Genomic DNA, 27,725 nt, shown 5'->3' on the forward strand with positions numbered 1-27,725 from the left:
ACTACAGGAATTGAACTCTATAACCTCTATAACTGATACAGTCTCCCATGACATACTTATACCAAAGCTGAGGAAGTATGGGATAGGTGATTGGACAGTGAAGTGGGTCGAGAACTGGCTGACTGGCAGAGTGCAGAGGGTTGTCGTTGGTGGTGCAGTGTCTGGCTGCAGGGCTGTAACTAGCGGCGTCCCCCAGGGGTCTGTGCTGGGTCCGGTCTTGTTCAACATCTTCATCAACGACCTTGATGAGGGGATAGTGACCACCCTCAGCAAGTTTGCTGATGACACGAAGTTGGGAGGATTGGCTGACACGCCTGAAGGCTGTGCTGCCATTCAGCGAGACCTGGACAGGCTGGAGAGCCGGGCAGTAAGAAACCGGATGAGGTTTAACAAAAGCAAGTGTAGAGTCTTGCACCTAGGGAGAAATAATTGCATGCACCAGTACAGGCTGGGGGAAGAGCTGCTGGAGAGGAGCTCTGCTGAGAGGGATCTGGGCGTCCTGGTGGACGACAGATTGACCATGAGCCAGCAGTGTGCCCTTGTAGCCAAAAAAGCCAATGGCATCCTGGGGTGCATTAAAAAGAGCGTGTCCAGCAGGTCGAAGGAGGTGATCCTCCCCCTCTACTCTGCCCTGGTGAGGCCTCATCTGGAATATTGTGTCCAGTTCTGGGCTCCCCAGTACAAAAAAGACAGGGATCTCTTGGAAAGAGTCCAGTGGAGGACCACAAAGATGGTGAAGGGCCTGGAGCATCTCCCCTATGAGGAGAGACTTAGGGAACTGGGTCTGTTTAGCCTTGAGAAAAGAAGGCTGAGAGGGGACCTGATCCAGGTCTATAAATATTTGAGGTGTGGGGGGCAAAGAGGTGAGGCCAGACTCTTTTCAGCAGTGTGTGGAGGAGGGACAATGGGAAACAGACAGAAACTGCACCATAGGAAATTCTGCACTAATGTGTGCAATAACTTCTTTATGGTGAGAGTGACAGAGCACTGGAACAGGCTGCCTAGGGTGGTTGTGGAATCTCCTTCTCTGGAGATATTCAAGACCTGCCTGGATGCTGAGCTGTGCAACGTGGTGTAGGGAACCTGCTTTGGCAGGGGGACTGGACTCAGTGGTCTCTGGAGGTCCCTTCCAACCCCTACAATTCTGTGATTCTGTGAATATCATGGAGTTGTTTGGATGGGGAAAGACTACCCCTTTGAATGACCTTTTGTCAGGGCATGTCCTGGGATTCCTAGGATCCTCAAAATGCAGCACTGCTTCTGTCACTGAAAAATGGGGCCCTGTGTGGGACGGAGGGAGGGTCCATGAGTCCCTGGCCCACCTGACTGAGTATTTCCATGGTCTCAGCAAAGACATACTTACAACTTGAGAATGACAGTTAGCTGTGTTCATGGTGGCATGGCCACTTTTAATGGCCTTGAACTGTCTGAACATAACTGAAGAGGCTCAGGCTGATGCAAATCAGCTATTGAATGATAGTGTTGAAAAATTGGAAAGACAGGTGGCAGTTTTGATGGGAAAAAACCTAATTCAATCATTCTCCTATGGAAGATCAGTAACAACTGTCTGGAGGACCATGGGGGCCCTGTACAAGGGAATCTGTATAAAATGGACTCTGTAAATGAAGGCACTAAAAGGTCAGATTTTGAGGTTCCATTTGGACTAGATCTATTTGAGATCTGACTGATTGTAACCCAAAAATGAAAAAAAAAAATAAAAAAAAATGCAGGATAGGCTGGTGGGAGTGCCCTGACCAGTGTCCACCCCCCAAACCCTGCTGCCCATAATACAGCAGCTGAACTGATGGATATAGTACAGTGGTTTAGACAGAAACCAAGAGAGCATGCCAGCATAGCTGCTTTGGTTATGGGACATGGAGGCAGAAAGTGCTATGGTGAATGGACTGGAAATTTCAAAACTGACATCCATTACTACTAACCCTGCCCTCAGGCAAAGACTTTATGCTCTTGTCTGGAGGGCTTATCGCAATAAAGATTGGCGGATTTGCTGCGTAGACCGGTCAGAACTCAGATCTGCGTTGTGCTTCCTGCGGCACCAAACGCCCAACAGTGGCAGTTCCGCTTATTGGCCAGCAGGTGGCAGCAGAGACCACGGAAAGAACGTCTGCGGGACAAACACTGGGGATCCGTTCTTTTGATTATAGGGGAAGAACACAAAGATGGAAGAGGAGGGAAGGGGGAAAAAAAAAGAAAAAAAAAAATCAAACCACAGCAAACAAATAAAAACTTCTCCAAACGTAGCAAACGTGAATGTCTGTCAATAAATTAATGAGTAATTAAATTGATATCCCTTTCCCGCCCCCCCCCCCCAACTTCTGAGATGAAAAAAAAACACTTCTTTTAGAAGAAAACAGAGTAGTAACAACTTCTGTACCTACATTCACCACTCTGAGATCCTGTCTGGGTCTCCCAAGGCTTGTAAATAACCACTGGGTCGGTTCTGATGTCGCGTGATTTGTTGTCAGTTCTCTCATGGTTCTCCGGTCAGTTCTCCGGTGCCAGGATCTGCCACAGGGCATTCTGACCACGGGCATCATGTTTCTACGCTGCCGCCTGCATTTAACAGGCAATGGGACTGCCCAGCATGTGCAAGGCAGCACCTCTTTCACACCACCAGAATGTTTAAGGCTGTTGGGATTGTTGTTAGCGTCCCATTAACACTGAGGCTAGAGATACCCTTAGGATTGACATTACTATTAGCATTACTTTGATGGTGCCCTATCTGGGTCATTTCCAGGGGATGTCAGGAGTAAGGCACAGTGTCAGGAGAAAAAGAACAGACTCTGTTACTTTATAAACGTGATAATAGAGAGAGTTCATTGGAAAAAATACAACTCTTAAATAATGCAAAGCATGCTTCTGATTGGATGCAGGCATCATCTGGGCTCTGATTAATATTACTCTTAAGGTAAAGATTATTGTTACCATAATGATTTTTTTTTTGGATTATGATCAGGGTTAAGGTTCCTTTTGCTACAAACTTCTAGCATCATTTTTGTTGTTGCATTTGGAGTTAGGGACGATTTTAGAATCAGGGTAAGGGTTAGGATTAGAGTTACATTGCTGGTTAATGCTGTTATCTTTACAGCTCCTGTGAGGGTTGGGGTCTGGGTCAGGTGTTTAAAAATGAAATGAAAAAAGAATTAAAAAAATATATTGAAAGCTTCAGATTTCCTTAATCTTTGTGGGAATCATATAATGTGCAACTCAGATCTACCTCTTCGTGCAGTGACTGCCTGTAAATTTGCTGGAGCCTAATATAATATGGCCTTGTGCTTTCCGCTAACTCACCTTCATTTCATTTTCATTACATTTGCTTGGTAGTCAGATTTTGGTGTGTGGATATTTTAAAACAGTCTAACTGACATTAGCAAAAAATTAAAAATAAAATTAAAAAAAATGCACAACAGCATCGTATCAATTTTTATAGATAAGATAAAGAAGAGCAGTTTCCCTTAGTTTTCTGTGCCTCTTTACTTTCTTACCCTCTCCCCTTGTGTGAGAAACTCTCAAAGTCAAAGATTTCTAGTTAGGCAAAGATGGCAGCGATAGCAGCAGTGCTTATTCATTATTGCAATACTGCGCGCACATCCCCTATTGGCAAGGGAGAAACTGCACACCAGTCAGTGAAATCAATTCTGTTCTGTGCCCTAAACCCACTGCAGGTGATGCTCTCATGGCTCTCATTGGTTGAGCATCTCAGGCTCACAGACTCCTCGAGACTGTGGCTAGGATTCATTTCCATAGAAGGTCAATTACCAACCTCTTGTTTTTAGGTCTGCCTTGTACTTTTCTGCGGACAGAGAAGGGCAATGTTTCCAAAAGTCAGTACATTCATTCTGTCCTGTGCTGGGCTCTACCCACCCTGTATTTATCTTGTGCTTGTCTCAATTCTCCCCATGTCAGAATGCCCCCAGTCTGAACTTAATTCTGTTCAGCAACTTTCTTGGTGGAAAAACTACTTATACAGCTGTTTTACAAGAGGGTTATACATTCAGTTAGGGCCTACACTATGTACTGAAAATACTGGAAACTTCCACTGCAAAAACACAATCTACCTCTCCCATCTGTGCAGCCTTGCAGACCCAGAGCATGCCAGGTTATTTCTGCTTTCATAGCATTTGCATGCTGTAGGGTGAGCACAAGGTTCTGCTGCTTGATTCTTCTGCAAGAGCTGCCTACCGGCAAATGGTTGCAGGGATGGAGGATGTGACAGAAAGCATTTGTCTCCACAAGAGCAGAGTTACATTCAGTGCAGAGTGTGAGAGTCAGGTTGGTGTGGAAAAGCACTGACACGCTGGGGATGATGCAGTGCTCACATGTCTAACACTCACAGACATTACTGTCAGAAGGATGGTGCTGTGTTGTGCTTCTACCTTTGGCAGCCCCTGGAGAAATGCTATGGCACACAGAACACCTTTGTATTGCACTGACTGCTGCCATGCAGCATGGATTTAACACACCAAATCCAGAGGAGCATGACTGCATCTAACTGCCCTGAGAAAAACTACTGTAGCTGAAGAGATGAGGAGGCAGCTGCTCATCTGCAGAACAAGCAGTACTGCCAGACATTGGGCCAGGTGAGCACCTCCTGCTGCAGCGTGATGATGACAGGGCTGGAGATGATCTGCAAAGCCAGCTTAAAAGTGGGAGACGTGAGTCAACATGGCAGGAGGACAGAGGTGTTAGGGAGCAGCCAAGGCATCAAAGAGTATCAGAAGGCTTTGAAAAGTATCACAAAGTGACAGCCAGGAAGACTGGGATATATCATGAGCAGCAACCTGGATGCTAGAGATTATTTGCTCCCATACAAAATGGTAGAGATCTTGCTGCAGACATCCCAAAGCCAGGCAAAATGGGAACCCAGAGCTCTGCCTGCACGAACCCCACAGCCATAGCATTGCAAGCTGAGCTGCCTTGCTGTTTGTTGCATTCATCCCAATCCCTGTGATTGAAGACTCAGAATGCAGTCGAGGCGATGACTGAGCATGAGAGTGACTTTATTCAATAAAAGACAGGAGGGCTTGAGAGGTCAAGGGTGAAGATGGGACTCCTCTTGTCAAGATGAGAGTGGCTCAGAGCTGGTGCTGCTGCCTGGTGCCTGGGACTGGCAGCCTGACTCTAAGTCCCCATCTAAGATGCTCAGCTTCACCTCACTGATGCTGCCCTGCTCCTGCATGGTGGTGCTGCTGCTGGGACACTCGGGCTGTGCTTGGGATGGGCAGCACTGCAAAGGCGCTGGGTCACAATCCAGGCAGGTGACTGCTGTGTCTGGCAGGCTCAGGTCACGAGCTTCAGCAGAGCCAGGAGATATGAGAGCATGAACGTGGATGAGCCCCTTGTGTCCATCACTGTTACCATGTGGAAGGCTGTCATCCGAATTGCAGCGATTCATGCTTAATAAGAACTCTCCATTGATGGAAAGACACTGCTTGGTTTGGATCTTTGGGGTTGACAAGGGCTCGAATCACCTAGGAAGGCATAGAAACACAAGGGTTAGTTTCAAACATTTGCAAGTTGAATCATGAAAGGTTGTTGATACTTGGTAATAGAGTGGCGGCAGGAAGAAGCAAGTAGGCTTGAAGCAGCATAGCCACTGTCTTGAAAGTGATCCTCATTCAGGTCCAGCTCGTGTGTTGTTTCACTGTAATCTGCTTCTTTGGGTCTACCTAGTGGGCAGCAACACTCGAGCTGTTACTGATATCATTGAAAAGAACTGGAGACAATTGTTCTATTCCTAAGAGCTTCAAGGTGCCTAGAAGCACAAATAGAAACCAGCAGTATTTCATCACTTCACCAAAAGGAAGGTCAAACACCTGAGCTGTGAAGAGCAGTTACAGAACCTATGCATAAGATCACACCAGACATACTTTGTTCTAACAACAGTTATGGCACATAGTCCATTTCCTTCAATATTCCCAAAATGAAATGATGTGGAGCATTACAGGGAAAGAAACACTGCACACAGACACTATGACCCTGATTAGACTCAAGCAGCAGACTTAAAACAAGTCAGAGTTTTTGATTCCAGGATATTTCAGGACCTATCGTGTGAAATTCAGTTACACAACAGTGCCTAGGTGCCTGCGTTTCAAGCAACTTTCAGATCACAGCCATGTAAAATAAAAACAAATTCAGTGCAGAAATAGCAAGCCTGTACCTTAATACTCATGAGATTATCCATTTTTTACAGCACTCTGACTAAGTTCTAAAACTTGCTCATCCCAGTTCACTTCAGCAAGTTCCACCAATTCAAGCAACGCAGTTCTGAGATCCTGTGTATGTTGTGCAGATAGAATTGAACAGTGCAGAAATAATCTCTGACAGCTTTAAGAGCTCTGTTCTGCTTACAAACTCTCAGTCCAAAACTATTCTCAGTTTTAAGGAAATGAACACCTGAAGCAGTTGGATCATCTGCCATTTGCCGCATTCTGCTTCTTGGCATCATGATTAGCACAAAGGGTTTTCTGCTGTCCTGCACAGATGGACAAAGTCCTGCTTACAAATGGACCAAGTTTCAGTGTACAGCAGAGTTTGTACCAGACTAAAAAGCCACGCCATTCAATTCATGTGCTCAGGTTGTTATGCACTCCGAAAGGAAACAGAACTAACTGTTGGATTCTGAAGGCAATCTGTGGGGTCCTACATTACCTCCTGATTCTGGAAGAGGAAATTCTAATAGCAAATGCAGAACTTTGATCTTTGTAGACATGAGAAGAGCTGGCATTTAGGAACATTCATTTCAGGGAAATCAAATGATGTGTCTGTATTTTTTACTACAGATAGTATAGGGAGCAGCCAGTTGAAGAACCAGATACAAAAAAATCCAGACCATTGGCAAGAAAATACTTCTCCTTAAATTCTGTATGCTATCATGGTACAGAATTAGGCTACAGTGCCACATAGGCCAACCAAGCGTAGAACCAATTCCACTAAATACTGGTAGACAAAGCAGCAAAAACAGGGACAATATTCAGCAGACAGGCCTTTCTACCCACAGCTCAGCATGTTCTGCCATCCGAAAAGCAAGGCCTCTTGTCAAGCTCAGCTATTTCCCTTCTCAGTGTATTCTAGCACCACTGATACCCACTGGTATCCTCCTGTAGAGTGCCATCATATTGTCATCATCCAAAGGGAAAACCCACACAGCAGAGCATACAGCACTACACCCATGCTCCAAATATCCGCCTGAAAAACAAAAAGACAAGCTTACAAACCTGAAGCACCTCAAATGGCTTCCTGACAGACTGGATTGTCTGCCCTTGCCAAAGCCCACATATAGCCCATGAAAAGCTGGCTCTTTCCCTCAGGAAATAAAACCTTATCGTCCCAGAGAAAGCATATAACCCTCATTCAATTGCCCTTCCACTCAGCTTAGAGCACTACTAAAACCAGCATCTTCACCTTAGCTCATCACACTGCTGCAGTTCCTTTTACAAGGATTTCACTGGCAAAAATGAAATCAAAGCCGTCACAAGGGATTTAGCACAGTTACGTGTTACTGGCTACGAGAGCTGTCAGCACAGTCACCTGTCTGGCTTTGCTGCTGTTCTATTTATGTACAGGCACAACAAGGTTCAGACACCTCACAGTGCAATTCTCACTTTGACTGTAAAGAAAAAGGAGGCTTGAAAAGCAGCGTGTGGAAAACAAAGAAACAAGAATTAGAACAACAGTTGGGCCATGGCACTTGTAGGAATTGCTCCGCCTTTAACAGCGATTCAAGAAGTACGAGGGCATCCCAAACCAGACCAGTTTGGACAGATTAACAACTGCAAGTAGTGGGTTCCAAAATTCCAGACATGAAATCAAAGCTGGAAAAACTCTTCACATTTTCATCTCTCAATTTTTAGTTCATTGTGCATTACAACGGAAACAATTCTTCACATACAACTTGGAAGCTAAAGACAAGTCTGACAAAACAGACTGCACAAAAATGATGGATAATTAACAGAGCAAATTGCTCTTTCAAACACTTAGTAATAGAAAGAGATCTCTGAAGTTGCTGTTCTGTAGAGCCCCAAAGCAGTCGCTTGAGGCAGTTCAGGATTAGCCTGAGACAAACCAGCCAGCTGTGTGAACTGAGACCAATTGCACTTTTCTAGTCTGTGGCCACTGACAGCTTCTGAGAGCTACCAAGCGGTGCAACCTAGCAGAATTCAGAAGGGAAACCAAGAGAGCCTACCTGAGCTCCACTGCCTTTAAATGCTCTGTGGAGAGGGAAGGGAAAGAGGGGAAAACAAACACCGCTCTACATCCCTCTGAGCCAATAGACACTTTGCCCTGGATTAGCTCTGGTGCTGCATAAGCTGGGCTTCCACAGCATGTGTTCAGGCGGTAATCAAGGCCTGCCTGGAATAACACAAAAAATAGAGGGAAACGTTTGCTTTAACAGAGTTTATGTCTTCTGGTCATAACACTTGAGAAGCCTCAGAGGCTTCTTCTCCTGTGCATATTTTCATTCATCTTAGAGTTTGCTTTCATTCAATGTGACCTCTCTAGGCAAATATTGTCTAAGACCATGAGCATCACATAAATGTGCAGATCTCAAGCTGCTCACTTATCTAGTACCCTTCGCATGATGCTTTATTTTCCTCAGCTGATCATCTAGATTGTGTCTGTTGATTGTGCAACAACAGCCTGTTGATCTCGATTACCTGTGAGAGGCTCTAACTTTGGCCAGGAAAAATCATTTGAGGATAAGTAATTATCTGGGACTCAGTAAGTCTTCCCATGCTTTCATAACAGCAGAGATACACACACACACAAACTCGTGGAACCCCACTGCTTTGCACAATCCTGTGCACACTCACGTGTGTCATGCACTGATTTCCCAGCCAGTCCTCATAGGGTCTCTTACTTAGGACGGGAGTGTAGGGGAGCAGCCAGAAGCTGTTTGCATTCCCTGCTGTCTGCTGGGCAGCTTTGCTGGAGATGCTTGGGTTGCTTTGCTTTTCCTTGGGAGGTGGGAAGGAGCTTTGGGTTGGAGGCACATCCCGTGCCAGAGCATCCCAATGGCACGTGTGGGGCACTGATCTGCAGCAGATGAAGGGGAGGAGGTCCCAGCACAGCTCTGCACCATGCTCTGCCACACTGGCAGCTTGTTCCTGGCTCAGCAGCGTCATCAGACAAGAAGCAGGGAAGGAAATCAAGGATGGGGGGTACCATCAAACGCAGTTAGTGCATGCCTGTGCAAGACAAACAGACCCAGAGCTTGCAGGTTGTTCCTGCTTTTGTAGCATTTGTGTGCTGTAGCTGAGCAAAAGGTTCTGCTGCTTGAATCTTCTTCTGCAAGAGCCACCTACCGGTAAATGTCTGCGGGGATGTAGTCGGTGTGCACGTCTGAAGCCATTTGAGAACCTAGTCGTTCTTGCTGCAGGACCCCTGTCTTCTGTTAAAAGCTGAACGGTCCCCAGAGCACCTGTTTCCATCAGCTACCACCATCCAAAGCAGCCAGCCTTCTTACAGTCACCTGGCCCAAACATCCCTTTTGCTCTACACTTGATTCCTGCAAGAGATGGGAGCTCGGCACGCACACCATCCGTCCAACACCCCATCCCTGCAGCAAGGGATCACAGCGCTGGCACAGCTGAAACAAAAAGGGTGTGCGAGTTTCCTGTTAGCACTCAGTGTGAACCAATCTACCACTGAGCAACACCGTGAGTCCCCACTCACCTCAGCACAGGTCAACCTGTAACCCCAACCTTCCCCTATCCATGTGCACACGCACACCCATTCACCACCCTGCCTGCTTTGCACACCCCCATGCACACTCTGCATCGTGTGCCCTCCTTTGCATTCACAGACGTGTGCAAACCATCCCTGGGAACACCTACGTGCCTACACCTTCCACAAACACCCCTTTGTGTGCACCTGTGTGCAACCCAACTCCTCAGCACACGCACGCGTTTGTGCCACCCTGTCCATGCACTCACCACGTGCCCTCCAGCAACCAAGGATTGCAGAGATGCTCCAGACTGTGCCAGAGATGGAATCTCAGAGTGCTGGGACATTATTGATCACTAAGGAAAACACTTGGAAGCATATTCAATCTGCAGAAGCTGTAATTACTGGGCACAGTTAGCTTTCCTATGGCTCAGCTGGAGGAGGCGGGTGCTCTCATACATCTGAGACACTCGCACAATGTTGGGATCATTCTGATGGAAACTATGTCTTCAGATATCATGGTTAAAACCATCCAAGATGATCATGCAGAGCCTTAGCTCTTGAGCAGCACTTCCTCCCCACCCTTCACTACTCCAAGCAGCTCCAACAAACTTCTCAGAAGAAATCCAGGCCAGCACAAACCTGGCAGACCAGAACCAAGTGCAGCTTGTGGGACGGCAGTGCCCACTCCTTGCTTCCACCCTGCTCCAGCAGGTTAAGGAGTCTGAGCATCACTGGCCTTTGACAACTCAAGACTTTCAGCACCTCATGCCAACATTTCTCACTAAGATACACCTAAGGCATTGAATTCTCTTCTCACTACCTCCTCCCAGTCCTCCCCTAGGAACAGAAACAATTCAGATTCTACAGCAAACTACAGCATCTGCACTGCAAGAGCACACTGAACCACCTGCAACAATGAAACATGGTTTTGGAGAGTGGGTATGAAAACACACCTTTAGACAGCTGTCTCCCTGTAGCCAAAAGGAAACCAAGAAGGAAAAGTCCAGCCTGAAACATGCCCATGCTACTAGCCCAGGTTTTTCACAGTCAATGCAGAATCCATCCTGTTCTTGAGGTAACAAACGACCAGTGAGTCTCCCGTTGCTCCACCCCTTCTCCTTCAAAGCCTGAAAAAGAAAGAATAAACAAGCAGAAGAAACCCAGACGTACCTTTCCACACACAGAGCAGAAAGTGGAACAGCAGTTGTCTCCTTCCTGAGACATGGTGGGGAGCATCCCAGAGGAAGCCCAAGTTCTTTGCTTCTCTCCACAGGGACTTCAAGCACTCTTGGCAAGAGCTGCTTTGGTTCTTTCTTCAATTGCTTCCATCACCAGAATCTCCTTTGGAAAAGGAACCCGAATGAAAGAATCAGCAAATGAAAAAGAATGAGCAATAGCCACTTTACCAGCTTTCTTCTGACACTCAATTTAGACTCTTGACTCGGGCAAGGTCTTAAAATCAACTGGTTACAAGAACTGTCCCAAAATATATCCAGCTTCTGTACAGCTGCCATTCTTTCTGACAGCGAGTGTAATCACAGAATCATAGAATGGCCCGGGTTGGAAGGGACCTCAAGGATCATGAAGATCAATCACCTCCCTGTCCCTGCTGGCCATCCCCTCTTCTGATGGAGCCCAGGGGACCATTTGCTCTCTGAGCTGCAAGAGCACGCTGATGGCTCACGTTCTGTTTTTCATCCACCAGGACCCCCAGGTCCTTCTCTGCGGGGCTTCTCTTAAGGACTGCTCCTCCCAGTCTGTAGAAATGCCTGGGATTCCTCCAGCCCAAGTGCAAAACCTTGCACTTTGCTGTGTTCAACCTCATTAGATTCACGTAGGCCAACCTCTCGGTTGAGCTCCCTCTGAATGGCATCCCTTCCTTCCACTGCGTCAGCCGCACCACTCAGCAAACAGCAGAAGGTGCACTCCATTGCATCATTGGTGTCTCTGATAACCATGTAAAAAAGCACTGGTCCCAAGACAGACTCCTGGATGACACCACTTGTTATCGGCCTCCACCTGGACATAGAACCATGAATCACCACCCTCTGTCTGTGGCCTTTCAACCAATCCCTTATCCACCAGGTGGTCCACCTGTCAAATCCACATCCCTCCAGTTTAGAGATAAGGATGTGGTGGAGGGCAATGTCAAAGATCTTGCTCAAGTCCAGGTCAATGACATCTGTTACCTTCCTTTTGTCCACAAATGCCGTCACTCCATCATAGAAGGCCACCAGACTGGTTAGGCATGGCCTTCCCCTGCTAAAGCCACGCTGCCTGTCTTGGATCACATGCTCATTTCTTATGTGATCAAGCATGTCTTTGAGGCAGATCTGTTCTTCACCATCTACATCAGTTACACATTTGAATCAAATAATTGGTGTTCCTGTCACCAAGAAAACCTCTTTGTCTTCTACTCCTGCTGCACTTCTGTGCTTTCATCAGAAGCAAAGGAAGAGACCACCTCCTAGATCCAAATTTTAAGAAACCAACACCCAATAGGTGTCATCTGAAGTAAAATAGCAGAGAAATTAAGATGACTCTTCTGCATCCAGCTTGGATCACTCCCTCACTCAGGCACACCACCATCAGATCAAGGAGATGCTGCCTTCAGCTTAGAGACTGTATGGGAAATCACAGCTTGAACCTCTGATTAATCAGCTGAGGCAAGTATTGGGTCAGCTGCGGGAGCACAGGTGAGAGTAATCTAGCTGTGCTCCCAGAAGGGGTGGACCTCGACTCAGCCTCCTCTGAGACCTCATTTAAAGGCTGACCACCACTGAGACAGCATGTCTTAGAGATTGCTCCCTAGTTGAGGCTGCCTCAGCTTTCTAGTCAAGGTATCGATATTGGTGAGTTTCCCTTTGCTAATAACCTTAGGCTATTTACCACCATCTTGGTTAATATCTTTTTATTAACCACCCTTACAGAGACCATAAGGGTTTGGGCTTCCAAACTCTCAGCAAGCATTTGGATCAGCCAGCTTCCTGCCGAGGAGCCCCCTGCATCACTGCTGCCTATTCTGGTACCAGACCCGCAGATGCTTCAGAGCTCATTAGCATGGACTTCCTTCCTCCCCTCAGCAGCTGCTCCTGCACTCACCTTCATTCCTACTCAGATACCGGCCGCTTCCAGCACCAGCTGACCTGCAAGACACAGAAAGGAAAGGTGGGAGTCATGCAAACGCACAAGCCCAAGGCTGTGTCACCACCACACATGGCAGCCTCGGGAAGTCAGCTGAAACTACAGCCTTTGTCAGAATGGAAACAGGCACCGTCAATTAAGTGTGACCTCTGAACTCATTGCCACCATCAGAAATAGGCACTGAAATCGCTCACTTCACTGCAGCTGGTTAACTCCAAATTCTTTTGCTTTTGGGAAAATGCGGACACGGAATTGAAGGACACCAGAAAAACGACATCTACTTCATTGTAGGTGGTTAAGCTTGGAAGCAGGACTTGAGCAAGAAATGCTTCTCAGCTCCTTGAAAGGCACTAATCCTGACCTCTGCCACAGGTGGCTGAGTGACACAAAAGTTGAGCTGCCCATTCAGAAGCACATGGAGCAGGCCATGGAGCGGTTACATACCAACACATGAACAGGCACTTTCCCATTGGAAGGGAAATCCCTTCTCCCTGCCATGCCATGCCCACACCGCTCCTCAGGGCTGCACTGACAGCACAGACAGAATTGAAACATCTTTTGTCATCATTGTGGTTTTTCACAGACCCAGACAATGAGATACTGGGTTGCTGTGTGGGTTCCCAGGCGGCACTGCCATTTCCAAGCCATTGCTTCCTAGGGGCACAGAAAGGAAAACGCCTGAACAAAATTTCACCCAGAGATTGCTATTTTACCATTCTTCCATGCAAAACAGGAGGACAGTACAGCGGATTTGTGCAGCTGCATCAACACCCTGGGTGCTAAAGGAATGCAAAGACAGAAATATCAAAACTACAAGGAGGGAAGCTATGTTTAGTAATATCTTTTCTCATTTACAACAGGCAGTTGGCACTACTAAAGGAAAATCCCAGGCCTCAGGTTCTGACAGTGCGACAATCTGGCACGGACTCAGATGTGAGTGATCCAAATGGTTTATTCCAGGTTCTAATACCACTTCTGTGAATTCACACGTTTTCTCTCTTAACTTTCCCACAGCCTTCACATGTCCACGGAACATCCCACAAACTCTCCTTTACGGCGCACGTAGGCACTCATCCCACCAGAGCCATCAGTCATTCCTAGCCATGTGCTTCTCCTCCAGTCATGGACAGTATCACACGGCCATAATGCATCTTAAATGACTTAGTTTTTCTGTTCTTTCTGGAGGTGTCCTTGGTTCCTAGCCTTACCTTCTCATGCCGTTCATCTTCCTCTGCAGCTCCTGCTCTGAAGAGTCTTCTTATGTTCCCACATGACAGGAAGAAAATGAAGACACAACCCCTGCCACCAAGGTCAGCTCTGCAGCACACGTTACCTGAGGAGCACTTGGCTACTCATGCAAACTGCACAGTGCCAGGAAGATTGTTACATGTTGCACTTCTTCTCCTGGCTCAGAAATTAAATTTTCTACCTAGAAAATGGAAAACAAACAAACAAGCAAACAAAAAACAACAACAACAAAAAACACCTCACCTGACATAAAGGAGACATGATTGTTACTATGGAATTCCGGAGGGCAAGGTATTTGCCCTCTCTATGAAGAAGCTGACTGCAAAGGACTAAGAACAGCCACGATCACGTTGAGAACTTGCGGGTAAAATTCGGGACTGAACCAATAATGGGCTTCTGGAGGTGAGGGTCTGCTCCAGGCCGCCTGGTCAAGGGAGCCTGTTGATGGGCCCTGCTTACTGCAGCTACCAGAAGCACCGCGCTCACTGACTCTCAACTTGATGGGGGATTCCAGTCAGGCTGGGAAATCAGCATGGCTGGCTGCAAGCTGTCTGAGAGACTGCTGGACTGCACTGGGAATAACTTTGTGGGCCAAGCATTAAGCACACCAAGCAGAAGGGAAGGTATTGGACAGACCGACCAGAGGTCAAGCGTTGCTGGACCTGCTGCTCACCAACGCTGAGGAGATCATCAAAGGCGTCAAGGTTGGAGGCTGCCTGGGCTCCAGCGATCATGCCCTGGTTGAGTTTGTGATCTCAAGCGATGTGGGCCTGGCAAAGAGCAGGACCAGGATGCTCAACTTTAGAAGAGCAGACTTCAAGCTACTCAATGGAATGCTGGCCAAGATCCCCTGGCGCGCTGCCCTCAAAGATAAGGACGTTGAGGAGAGCTGGCTACTGTTCAAGGATGCCCTCCTGGCAGCACAAGAGGTCTCCATTCCCCTGATTAAGAAAGTGGGCAGGAGAGGTAGAAAACCGGCATGGCTCAGCAAGGACCTGCTAAGAGAACTGAGGGTGAAGAAAGGGGTGTACAAGCTCTGGAAACAAGGCTGTGTCACCCGGGAAGAATACAGGGATGCCGTCCGAACTTGCAGATGTGGGATCAGGAAAGCCAAGGCGCAGGCAGAACTGAACTTGGCGAGGGATGTGAAAAACAACAAGAAAACCTTCTACAGGTACATTGGCCAGAAGAGACAGGCCAAAATGGGCGTGCCTACTCTGGTAAATTTAAAAGGAGAAATGGCTTCAACAGATGAAGAGAAAGCTGAGGTGCTGAATGAGTTCTTCACCTCGGTCTTCACTGGTGGCCAGGATTCTAGTCTTTTTCACGTCCCTAAGTCTTGCACCCCCATACCTCCATGTGGGGACCAAGGAGGTAAATCCCTCCCCACTGTAAGGGTAGAGCAAGTCCGAGAGTGCCTCCTTAGACTGAATGAGTATAAGTCTATGGGGCCAGATGGCGTGCATCCCAGGGTCCTGAAGGAGCTGGCTGAGGTGGTTGCTGAGCCGCTCTCCATCATATTTGAGAAGTCGTGGCTGTCAGGTGAGGTCCCGGATGATTGGAGGAAGGGTCACGTCACTCCCATTTACAAGAAGGGGAGCAGGGACGACCCGGGTAACTACAGGCCGGTGAGTCTCACCTCTGTGCCTGGGAAGATTATGGAACAGATCCTCCTGGACAACATGCTTGATCGCATAAAGAACAAGCATGTGATCCGAGATAGCCAGCATGGCTTCACCAGGGGAAGGTCATGCTTAACTAATCTTGTGGCCTTCTATGATGGAGTGACGGCGTTGGTGGATGAAGGGAAGGCGACCGATGTCATTTACCTGGACCTGAGCAAGGCCTTTGACATGGTCCCCCATCACATCCTCATCTCCAAATTGGAGGGAGGTGGATTTGATGGGTGGACAACTAGATGGATAAGCAATTGGTTGAAAGGCCGCAGACAGAGGGTGGTGGTCAATGGCTCTATGTCCAGGTGGAGGCCGGTAACGAGCGGCGTCCCTCAAGGGTCTGTCTTGGGACTGGTGCTCTTTAACATCTTTATTAATGACATCGATGAGGGAATGGAGTGCACCCTCAGCAAGTTTGCTGATGACACCAAGCTGAGTGGTGCAGTCGATACGGTGGAGGGAACAGATGCCATTCAGAGGGACCTTGACAGGCTGGAAAGCTGGGCTCGGGTGAACCTAATGAGGTTCAACACGGCAAAGTGCAAGGTTTTGCACTTGGGCCGGAAGAACCCCAGGCACCTGTACAGGCTGGGAGGAGTTGTCCTTGAGAGCAGCTCGGCTGAAAAAGACCTAGGGGTCCTGATAGATGAGAAACTTAACATGAGCCAGCAGTGCGCTCTGGCAGCCCGGAAAGCAAATGGGATCCTGGGCTCCATCAGGAGAGGGGTGGTCAGCAGGGATAGGGAGGTGATCGTCCCTCTCTACTCTGCTCTTGTGAGGCCCCATCTGGAGTACTGTGTCCAGGTGTGGAGCCCTCAGTACAAAAAAGATATGGAAATTTTGGAAAGGGTCCAGAGGAGGGCCACAAAGATGATCAGGGGGCTGGAGCACCTCCCCTATGAGGACAGGCTGAGGGAGTTGGGTTTGTTCAGCCTGGAGAAGAGAAGGTTGCGAGGTGACCTCATTGCAGCCTTTCAATACCTGAAGGGAACTTACTCCCAGGAGGGGAGTAAACTCTTCGAAAGGGCTGATAATAGCAGGACTAGGGGAAATGGTTTTAAGTTGAAGGAGGGAAGATTTAGGTTGGATGTTAGGGGAAAGTTCTTTACTAGAAGGGTGGTTAGGTCCTGGAACAGGCTGCCCAGTGAGGTTGTGGATGCCCCGTCCTTGGAGGTGTTCAAGACCAGGTTGGACAGGGCCCTGGGCAACCTGATCTAGTAAATGTGTATGTTTGGTGGCCCTGCTAGGCAGGGGGGTTGGAACTACATGATCCTTGAGGTCCCTTCCAACCCGGGTAATTCTGTGATTCTGTGAAGGGAAGCATTACTGGACATGCTGCACAGCAGGGGTTAAGACTGGAGGTGGTCAGGGCTGTAGTGACCATGCCCTCCTAGAGTTCCTCATCTCAAGGAATGCGGGCCTGGCAAAAAGCAAAGTCAGGACCCTGAGCTTCTGGAGAGTCAGCTGCAGGCTGTTCAAAGAATTCTTGGACGAGGGACACTGGAAAACTGTTCTTAGGGGCAAAGGGTTCAAACATCCCTTTGTGTGCACCTGTGTGCAGCCCAACTCCTCAGCACAGCCCTGTGCAAGCACACATTTGTGCCACCGCATCCACGCACTATCTATGTGCTCACACACACTCACACAACCACATCCCTTAGTGCAGCCCTGTGCGCACACACACTCACACATGTGTAACCCCTTCCTTTCACTCCCAAAGTGCACGCACACACCGGTACCACAATGTCCTTGTGCAGCTCCAACACTCTGCACACCCCTGTGCACGTACATATATGTGCATGCTCGTCCTTGCACACATACCCACAGACCTACACACACCTGAGCAACACCACTGGTTTGTACACTCATGGACACAAATGTGTGTACAACACCATCCATGCACAAATACACACACACACACACGGATCCCCACTGCTTTGCACAATGCTGTGCACACTCACGTGTGTCATGCACTGATTTCCCATCCAGTCCTCGAGGGGTCACTTACTTAGGACAGGAGTGCAGGGGAGCAGCCAGAAGCTGTTTGCATTCCCTGCTGTCTGCTGGGCAGCTTTGCTGGAGATGCTTGAGTTGCTTTGCTTTTCCTTGGGAGGTGGGAAGGAGCTTTGAATTTGAGGCACATCCCGTGCCAGAGCATCCCGATGGCACAAGGGGGATCAGGGCCCCTCTATTGGTTACCTCGGTGGCTTGCAGCAACTGGAACTTTTTGCCTATTGAGAAAGCTAAAAAGTGTGAGTTCCTCCTGACCCATATCAACAAAAATCTCAACCATAAAAAAGAGACGTCTTCGTATTCAAGCAAATGACAACAGTAAGACCATGCATGTTGTTTTGTTGTATTTCCTCTGTAATCATGGGGAGGATATGAAGAAGTGGTATAATTCATCCACTTCTGCACTTCAGGCACAAGTTCCTTAGAATTGGAAGAGACCCTTAAAGGCCATCTAGCCCAGCTCCCCTGCAATAAAAAGGGACATTCACAGCTAGATCAGGTTGCTCACAGCCTGGTCATTAGTCATCCCAGAGGCAAAACACACACTGAATGATCTCTCCTTCAGTCATAAATCCTTGGAGACAACAGCATTGACACTGCATGTTACTGAAGCAGTAAAAGAAATTGCTCCTGTAACTCTCCTTGTGTTAAGTAAAATGATGATAAAAAGCAATGGAATGCTTTGGCAGGACACCAAAACCATCCTCCTTCCTTGATATCTGCTGCAATGGAACCTTCCACTGGAAGAAAGCCTCTGATGACTTGTCACCCCAGAGAGGTCAGCTTTAGAAGCAGGACTGCTGCACAATAGAATGAACTGGAGCTCCTTAGCATCTCTTACATCCAGGAGGGGTGTGATCAGACCCACCTATCACCTTCAGGTGCGCTTTCTGACACCTTGTCTGACTTCACTGTCACTGTGCCAGCATCCTCAGGCTTAACCTGCTTCATTGTCAGTGTGCAGCAATTGCCAACGTTCTTGATGTCATTGTAATTGTTGGTGTAAAGGAGGTTGCCATTCAGGAACCATTCCACGTCCTCGTCATTATGGGACAGCTCGCAGGAGAAGACAGCAGAGCTCTCTTCTTCAATTTCTACATCCTGCAGGTGCTTCGTTACTTCTATATTGCGGGCTGTGGGGAAACAAGGTGAACTGTTACCACTGTTACTATAAATCATACTGGGATGTGGTAGAATGGTTGGACTAGATGATCTTTGTGTAATCATCTATGTGAAGATAATACATGTATAAAGTTAGCAGGAGAGAACGGCAGAAGTCAACCTCAAGAAGAGAAATCTGAGGTGAAATAGGACATGGAAGAGGCCACCCTCCCTGCTCATACCTTCAGCTGTCAGCGTGGCCTCAGTCTCTGCAATTCCTGCCTTGCACTTGTACGCACCAGCATCATCGGGCTTCAGCTTCAGAATTCTGAGCTCTACTGAATGCTTATCCCTCTTGATCTTGTACTTCTCAGAGGGCTCGATGGGTGTGCGGCCCTTGAACCATTTCACAACCTTTGGAGAAGGCCTGAAGTCACAGGACAGGATGACAGAATGACGTTCCAAAGCTGTCTTGTCCTCCAACTTCCTGGTGATTTCTATATGGTAATCTGCAAAGCAGGGGTGGAAGAGAAGAAAGGATGAGGACAATTGGAAGAAGAGGAAAGTCTCTTGCGTGTATTCCATTCCAATTAATGTCAAGTTCACAATGGCTCTTTGAACGACTCTAAAGATAAAACAAACGATTGTCTATAGGGAATGCCATTGACTACATTTCTATGAAGTAATACTGTACAGTATCTACCAAATGCAAGGTCCAGCTCTTGTTCTGTGCTTATTAAATTGCTCCCAATTGTTGAGGCTTTTATTCAAATAAGAGTGAGTTGAAAATATAACAAGTACTTTAGGATGTGAATGGATAATCTTACGCTGGGGACAACAGCAGATAAAAAGCCTGCAAGTTTCTTTCAGATGAAATCAATGACAAACCGCACCAAATTTAGGTGCTACCAAACTTAAACTTGTCTAGTTCAGAAATACAATTAATTTCACCTGATTTGACTTCTTTGCTATAGCCAAGGACAAAACCTCAGCTCTGTAAATCTGAATAGTAAGCACATCACAGCTATTCAAACACATCTTTTACTGAGATGCAGCTGTCTCATTTAGTGTCCAACGACTTTGAACTGGAAATGGAGCAGACCAAAGCAGAATTTAAACATGGCTTCTACAAGGACTGATCAAATGCGGCCACCGTCAAATTCAAAGTATCTGATACAGAAGGATCACACTCACAGTCAGACAAAACCTCTTTGGAGAGGTGAACTGACTGCCCTGTTCACCCCCACTTTGGAAATAACTGCACTCATTTCCTACCTGCTCCCAGCAGTGTGGGATGGTGGGATAGCATCACACTTCCCACACTAAGCATCCCACCATGTCACTTGTTCCACCTAAACCTCAGTCCCAAAACAAAAGGGGAACTTGCTTCTGAACCCTCTTCACTTCATTTCAGATGTCTTATATGCTTGATCTCCAACCCACCCCCCACTCAGGAGAAAGACCCCCCGCTTACACCCTACCATCTTGTTGCATTCTGATGTTGTCATCAGCCTTCAGCTTGTTGTCCTCTTTGTACCACTGGGTCTGAACCTCATCGTGTGAAATCTCACAGACAAAAGATGCACTCCCATATTCATTCACTTCCACATCTTCCAGTGCTTTAACAATCTTGATATCTCCAGCTGTGAAACAGTAGAGATATATTTGTCAGGGTATTTCCAGAACTGAGTGCAGCATCTTTTCCTTACACATATTTGCATAGAAAATAAGTAGGATTATGTTTTATTCTAAACCATCATCCATTCCTGAGTCATTTCTCTCTTCAACACAGTCAATGCATTATTGCCCTTGAACTTAAAGACAGACCTACTAGCTACAATGGAGCTCCCTGCAAACAGTTTTCATGGAAACCAGAATCTCATTTATTCTAAAACCTTTCAAGCAAAATTAAGGGTAGAAAAACAATAGAACTGACTGAATCTTTAAGGTCATTTAGTTCCAGTCCCCCTGCTATAGGCAGGGACACCTCCCTCCACACCAACTCTTCTCCTCAGGGTCAAGGCTTCTCTCAAATCATTCTCCTCTAAGCCTGTGCCTGTGCTTGGGATTGCCCTGACCCAGGTGCAGGGCCTTGTACTTGGCCACACTCAAGTTCATGAGGCTGCCAAGGGCCCACCTCTCCAGTCTGTCCAGGTCCCTCTGAGTAGCATCCCTTCCCTCTAGCACATCAACAGCACCGCTCAGCTTGGTGTCATCTGCAAACTTGCTGAGGCTGCATTTGATTCCACTCTCCATGTTGCCTACAAAAATGTTAAATAACACTGGTCCCAACACCACCCTCCACCTGGACACTGAGCTATTGACTGCAGCTCTCTGAGTGTGACCATCCAGACAGTTCCCTATCCTGCAACTGGTCCATCCATCAAAACCATTTTTCTCCAGTTTGGTGACCAGGATGTCATGCAGGACGGGATCAAATGCTCTGCACAAGTCCAAGTAGATGATGTCAGTTGCTCTCCCATTATCCACTGATGCTGTTACTCCATCATGAAAGGCCACCAAGTTTGTCAGACATGGCTTGACCTTGATGAAGCCATATTGGTTACCACCAATTACCTCATCTTTATTTTCCAAACTATGCCAAGGAGAACTAGACAGAACTCTACAGTGTTGTGTCACTACAAACCTGTCTGAACCATTGGCTTCTCTGCATGCTCATCACTAGTCTCTCCTTAGCTTGTGTGCCTACAAACAATGTATGGGGAATGTCAGCCACAAATCTTACCTAGGGGACATCTTTGCTTCAAAATCCTTTGAACATCACACAATCCCTTTTAACTCTCCAGGTCTGCATTTAGTTATGTCAGAATCAGGCCATATTTCTGTGCTGCTATATCCCTTTCCTTCTGAAGGGCCTGGATACAACTTGGATTAACCTCAGGAGAAGAGTTCCTGCATAGAATCATAGATTTACCCAGGTTGGAAAAGACATTGAAGATCATCAAGTCCAACCGCAGCCTAACCAGTACCCTAACTCTAAAAACCCTACACTAAATCATATCCCTGAGTACCACATCCAAAAGGCTCTTAAACACAACCAGGGATGGTGATTCAACCACCTTTCTGGGGAGCCTATTCCAGTACCTAAAATCTCTAGTATCTAAATCTCTCTAAAAGAGCACAGGTATTAATCTGACCAGAAAGGTTCCTGTTTGTTCATAAAATGAGCCTTTTCCGCTCCATCTTGCATAGGCCACTGGGCACAGGGTAGCTGGGAGACCACAGAAAAAGTGGTTCTGTGAGCAATAGGGAAACTACTGCCTAATCCAACTCCTCCAATCTCTGCGCTCTGCCAGCATGTCTAAATAGGGTGGCAGATACACACAGGAGATAAATATTTCCACTTCCCTCAGCCAACACTGCTCTGAATTTCTATGGGACACACAGTTAGATGAAAAGGCATTTGACAAAGAAGGAAATGAAAGAGTTTAATCTGCTGTGTCATTCTCTCGGTAGCCAGAATAACTAACCCTCGCCAGTGTTAGTTCAAAGAATAGGCAGATTTTATCTCCTGACATGAGCAGTAATTCAAAGAAGCTGGTATATGATCCAGTATCCTGCATATTCACTGCAGGCAGGAAAAGACATTATGAGATAAGGGAGATCTACACATCACTTGTTATGAACACCTCATAAAGATAAAACCACACACAAGAGGAGAGTTTATGAAGAGGACTACTCTTGGACTACTTTCCAAGAGGCATCAATTAGTAACTCTCTTCGCTCATTTTTCACACTACTCCACAGTGTCCTCCTGAGCCCCCTTACTCCTGTTGCCAACTGCTGATGCAGGGAATCCTGAGGAACCAAGGATTCATAGTTGTTCCATCAGTAGTCCTTGGTCAGCTCTCCCTCCCTGCCCCTTCTGTTTTGATCCCACTAACCAAATTTTAGTTAGTCTGAAAAGAGGATGGAAACCTCCGCAGCAATTAGTTTCTAAATATCTTGCAATGGGCAGCTTGTAGGAGCCCCATCTCAATGCCCACAGCACAGGAGACAGGACTGCTTAGCCCATGCACTAGTGCATTTACCAGCACAGATGTAAGCCCAGATCTATGCACACCAAATACAGGCTCTCAGTTTGCACAAGGAGGCATCCATGGAGCTGAAGTATTAGGCAGATATTGTGGTGGGGCAGCAGGTATTGAGACACCAGACAGAAAGGACACAGATAACGTGGCAACTCAGCTTTACCATTATGACTGATGATGGAACATCTAATTTCACTGCTCAAAAGAGAACTTCCATATAACTGGAAAGAATGAAATTCACAGGGGAAACCACACACAGACACACACAAAAGCAATACAAAGGAGATGAAGGATGGTTCACATACTAGTGATTCACTCTGAGACGCAAGCAAATGAAAGAGTATCCCCAACCATTTGCCTCCTGAAATGCTAAGTATATAAACTCATTGCTGTGATAACTCTGCCAGACGTGAGTCATACACTGTAAAACCTTATGGGGTCAATCAGTTTAACTTCATAAATTCATTACACCAACAAAAACAGACCATCGTGTCCAGGCTGGTTCATTTCAGCTCTTCAAAGCTGTTGGTAAAACTGCCTGAGAGCTGAAATGCTTACCAGCAAAAGCTAAAAACTGTAAATCAAATGTAATAGGCTGGCTTTGTCTACTGTATAGAAATGATGCCTGAAAAAAAGAAAATAAAAAAGAACGTAAACCAGAACAAATGGAATGGCTACATAAAACAGCCAGTACTGAAACAGCAACCCAACCTGGTTGCAGAATGAGAGAGAAAATGAGAGTTCACCAAAGTCATGGGACAGGACACATGTTCATGTTCATGCTAACACTGAACCCAAGTGGCCACATGAGGACAGCATCTAGTAGGAAATCAGAAAAAAGCATCCTTTCATACGTCCCTTGGGAAGGTGGCATCTACCAGGGCACAGCAGACCCATGTGTTCAGTAACAAGTCTGATGCTTCAGAGCCCAATGATGAGCTACAAACTGGGGTTTAACCAATGCAACACATGGAGGGAAAATCTGTCTTGAGCATAAAGAAGAAAGAGAAAGGTATCCAAAAGGACTAACCAAGAAATGCCCAAACTGCCCATGAAGCATTTCTTCCCGTGGTGCAAAATACCACAAGAGGATTTATTTGCTCTTTCAGTTAAACATAAAATGAACCTTTAGGGTAGCTGATGTCTTGTCTTAGGCTGCTCAGCATGTGGATGTTCCCTGATCTTCATATTCACACTTGTGAATAATGAGACTTCTCTTATTTCCCTGGGAAGTAATGCCCACTTTTTTACTTTGACAGAGCTCCTTCCCATCCTAGAAGGGAAAATATCAAGTCAGATCTCCATTAGTCCTTCCATCTCTGCACTCAGCAAAGGGAGCCTTCAGATCTATGCTTAATTCACCCACTCCCCTAGAATTAATGGAACTGTGCTTACTGGAACATATGCTGAAGCTTAAGCACAGTGCAGTGTTTTCAACATGAAGGAATGGCTATAGAACATGCATAAATTCTGGCTGACCTATGACAGCTTAAAGCACTGCGGAGGACTGTTAACAAGCCTGTTTGGACATCACCTTGAATAAATGACGTTATCCCCAAGTAAGGGAAGGAACAGCTGAGCACCAGGGAGGTACACAAAGTGCCAGAGCAAATTCTCACACTGTCAGGTGCAAAGAAAAATGAGATTTCACCCCAAAAACCCAGTTCACAACAAGGCTACAAAATCCCAGCTGAGAATTTCTGTGTTAGACTTGAAGCTCAAGACTGTACTGTAGTTCAACCAACAATATTTTGTGCAGCATGACCTAAAAAGTTCACAATAAAACCAAAACAAACTTCAATTTCAACTTGATAAATGAACTCAGGACATAATAACAAAGAGTGCTGATCTGGGCAAATAAAAGAGCATAAAGAAAAGAGAGCAGTGAAAAAGCTATCAAGGAAAAGCTCAGACTCGCATCCCTTGGAAGTGAAATTAAAGGCTCTCATTCATTTCCAGAGAAGTCAGAAAGGAAAATACCATTACATGCCATACCTTGAACCACTTGACGTCCATGTTGGGCCTGGACAGCTCACACTCAAATGTGACCTTGTCCTTCTCAATGACGCTACTGTCTGCCAATGGTTTGCTGATTTTCACAGGCAATTCTGAGAAGGAGAAAGAAGAATGTGGATTTAGTTGGGAACTTAGTTTTGTTCATAACCAGGTCCATGGGTGCTGTTAAATGGATCCTTCCAGATGGAAAAAACATTTCAGGTGGCCTCCTAGATTTTACCCCTTTTTGTGTTGCACGCAAGACTGAAAAAAAAAATTACTTCTGCAAAGTTCTTCTTGTCATAAGGAAACAAATATTTGGGGAATGGCAGAACCAGGTAAAATTTTCCTTCACGTCAAGAAAGTATAAATTTCACTCTCATGCTCTTGGTGTGGTTTCTGCTAGGATTATTTGGACTAATTAAGCTTCTCCCTGATGAAAGCCTAGAAGTATATCACAAGAAGGACCAACTTACCCGTGACCTTTTATTTGTCTTACTCAAGCATCTCCTCCTGACCAAAACTGACAATAAAAGATTCAGCCAGACTACAGGTTTGAGCAGCTGAGTTGTTTCTAGGATCTCCTGCAATCTCAAGCTTGGAACACACACTTGTCTTTTGACTAAGTGTCTCTTATAGTGCAGTAAAACAACAGGTTTTCACACGGCGATTCCTCATTTACCTTGATCTGAAATCATTCTCAAACCATGTGGGATCAGTCCAGGGAGAAGGGGAGGAGAGGGGAAGGGAAAGGGGAAGTCCACAGTCCTCTAAAATCAGGCTTCTTAGCCTAAAGCTCAACAGCAAATAGCAGTCCACTTCCCCACATTGCTAGACTCCGAGCATTTAAAGAACATCAGCTGACCTCATTATGAGCTCTAACATAGCCAAAGGAATTCATATATTCAAATATTCTCTTGAGTGATGAGAAATATGGAGCATAACTTCAGACTTCTGCTGTTAAACTCTCACTTCTATCATAAACCAGAGTAAGAGTTCAATGCTGTTTTAGATGGAGGACTCATATTTTAAATAACTCATCTCATTAAGGCTTGGATTCCCTACTACAATTAGTTAAATTCCAGTTTGGATCATGCTTCACCTTGGATCACTTAGGGCTTCAGCCACTTATTGGAACTAACTCAATTTGTCTACAGAGAAGCTGTTTTCTATAGCAACAATAAGCTGTGATTGCAACTGGATGTCGGGAGAGCACAAATCCCGCAGTTATCCTGTACCAACATCCTCTCCTTCCATCAGAACAGCAAGTTTTTAAACCAGACTCATGCAAGCTTGCATGACACACCTTGTGTAAAACTGTTGGCAGCCATCAGGACAGCCAGTTGCTTCCTGTATAGACACTGTTCCATCAGTTTTGGTTTTTTGTCTCGCTAGAACAACAGCCAGTGTCTGAAAACTCCCACAACTGAAGCAACCACGCTGATATACCGCAGTCACTGGAGGTGCTCAAGAGCCACGGGTATGTGGCACTGGGGACGTGGTTAGTAAGTCCAGTGAGGGTGGGCTGGGTTGGACTCAGCTATCTCAGTGGTCTTTTCCAGCCTTGGGTGCAACTTGTAAGAGGGAATGAAGCAGCAAACTGCCCAGCACTGAGCTGCATTCTTCTGACACATGGTATCAGTGAACTGCTGTATTTCCCTATCTTCTCTGGAGCTATTGATCTAACCTAACTGAAAAAGTAAGCCTGAACCTAGATATAAATCAGGATCATAGTCACCCATGGTTGCTTATATATTCAGAAAGACACTCCAGAGGGTAATTCAGCGCATCTAGAAATTAAAGTAGAAGTTCCTTAGTCAAAAATATTCCACAGCCAGATTTTCACCTCGCTACCACTACATTAAAAAGGAGAATCCAACTTGTGGTGTGGGTCATTGATGTTGTTCCGGGGGGAATTGTGGCTGTTCCATGCCCACAGGGTAGAAGACAGCCAGTCTTCCTCTAAGCCACATAAAAAGCTGCTTAGTGCTCCCAAAGCGAATGCTCACCAGTTGTTTCCAACTTGAAGGTCATCTTCTGGCCAGCAGCCTCGCAGATGTATTCTCCAGCATCTTTCTTCTCCAGCTGCTCCACAACCAGACGCCGTGTTTTGCCCACAGATTCCATTCTGAACTTTCTGGAGGAGGCAAGCAGTCTTCCATCCTTGTACCATTTTACTTCGGTTGGATCCTGTGCTACTTCACAGCTGAGGGAGGCACTTGCTGCCAGGGCAGCACTCACCTCTTTCTGCACCTGCTCCTGGTTTATAAACACAGGTTTTGGCTCTGAGGGAAGAAAAGAAAAAGTATTGACTGAGGGACTGAAATGAGACCAACTTGCAGGTTTGTATGTACAGGTTGGAACAGGTTTAGGTTACCACTTGTGCCCAAACTAATAGCCTTCACTAGAGAATATCAGCTCTTCTGTTGAAACAAAGTGTCAAATCTAGGCAAGAAAGAACCTAGGAACTGAAGGAACCAAGAGGGTCCTTGAACACCAGTCCCATGGTTGCAAGTCACTATGCAAACATATTGAACCCAAAAGAACATCTGTCCTGCAGGCAACCAAAACCTGAGTTCCTTTTACTTAAGACCCACTGTGAAACATCAAAACACATAAACATGTGATAGTCAAACCACTGGCTGCCTTTTCATGACCCAGAACAGTACTCCTGGCTTCCTGAACAGACTCCTCATGGCCTCTACCATTGCCACAACTGTGACTGTCAAAGGCACAAAGGAAATATGCTCACCAACGCAGTCCTTTGTTCTTTGTGTGTGATTTGCAGATATCTATCTTACTTTGA

Source organism: Coturnix japonica, chromosome 17 (genome assembly GCF_054131305.1).
Source record: "Coturnix japonica strain WE chromosome 17, WE-NBRP24, whole genome shotgun sequence".
NCBI lineage: Eukaryota > Metazoa > Chordata > Aves > Galliformes > Phasianidae > Coturnix > Coturnix japonica.